The following is a 1,435-nucleotide window of genomic DNA, read 5'->3' on the forward strand; positions in this document are numbered from 1 at the left end:
ATAATAAAATACAAAAGAACAAGTGGGGATGTGACATCATCAGCCCACCTAATGAGTATTCATGACGACTGTTTTCACAAAATATTCCTAAACTTTAAAATTCAATAACTTTGTTATTTGTTATCCGATTTTGATGAAATTTTCGGCATTTTGCTCAGTGAATTCTACTCTGTTTATTAAGCTATAAATACTTTCAGCCTGGACTATCCCTTTAATCACGAAGAGGACTGATCAGGCTAAAATCTCGAGATTGAGCAAACTCGGGCTGGTGCAGCACCGCCTGTAGTCTTCAAGCACAAACACTTGGCATTACCTCGTCTAGATCAGGACTTGGTAGTTAGGCCCCTTTTTGTTCAGAAAACCATACTCTCAATCATGTTTATACACACCAATGTACCAGTCCTCCCTCTTTTCACCTTCTCTTACTTACTCTAGGGTAATTTTTTCGCACAAACCAGTCTGCAAGCTCAGACTAAAATTTTACAAACTATTGTCTATTAAAATTTTTGGGACTATTTGATTATATCATTCACATAGGCTTTCTACAGGAAACATGCATTTCAAGTAGCTCATGGGTTTAAACTAGTGTGATATCCCCCTTTAAATCAAAGGAGAGTGAACTGCCCCCCCCCCCCCCCCCCCCCCCCCCGTTCAACTCTTTGAAGCTGGCATATTGTCGTTTTGATTGAACTTTCTGATGTATGCCAAATACATATACCAGTTTGGTTTAGATATTTTAAGTTAAGAAACATTAATGAGATGATGATTATGATGACAAATGTTCACAGCTGACGTCCACCTCATCATGGTATCATTCAGGCCATGTTCACAGAGAAACATAAACCATGTTCACATAGACACTCAAGCAATGTTCACATGGGACTCAAACCATGTTCACAAAGAACTCAAGTCATGTTTACATAAAACTTGAGCCATGTTCACATAGAACTCAAATATCATGTTCATATAGAACTCAACCATGACCACATGAAACTCAAGCAATGTTCACATGAAACTCAAACCATGTTCACAAAGAGCTCAGATCACGATCACATATAGTACTCTACCCATGTTCACATAGAACTCAAACCATCTTCACATAGAGCTCAAGCCATGTTCACATAGAACCCAAGCTACAGGTGTATTCATTATAACTCTGGAGTTGACCAGGGGCTGAATAAGGGTGAATACTAGTCTTGATTGTGTCATTATATTAAATATTTGACATTCTAACAAAGTAGTTTCATCTTGTAAGGAATTCGATATCCTGTCATATGAAACAAAGTTCTTAAAATTGATCAATTTTGTTGAATTTGGTCTTAAAATTGGAATTGAAATATGTAAAAGACCAAGTGAACGTTAGTCAAAATGGGGATTGCCTAACGAAACATGCTCATGGGGCTAATTGCAATTGAACCTCTTGTAGACAAAGCAG

The sequence above is a fragment of the Lytechinus pictus genome, unplaced genomic scaffold (genome assembly GCF_037042905.1).
Source record: "Lytechinus pictus isolate F3 Inbred unplaced genomic scaffold, Lp3.0 scaffold_20, whole genome shotgun sequence".
NCBI classification, from domain to species: domain Eukaryota; kingdom Metazoa; phylum Echinodermata; class Echinoidea; order Temnopleuroida; family Toxopneustidae; genus Lytechinus; species Lytechinus pictus.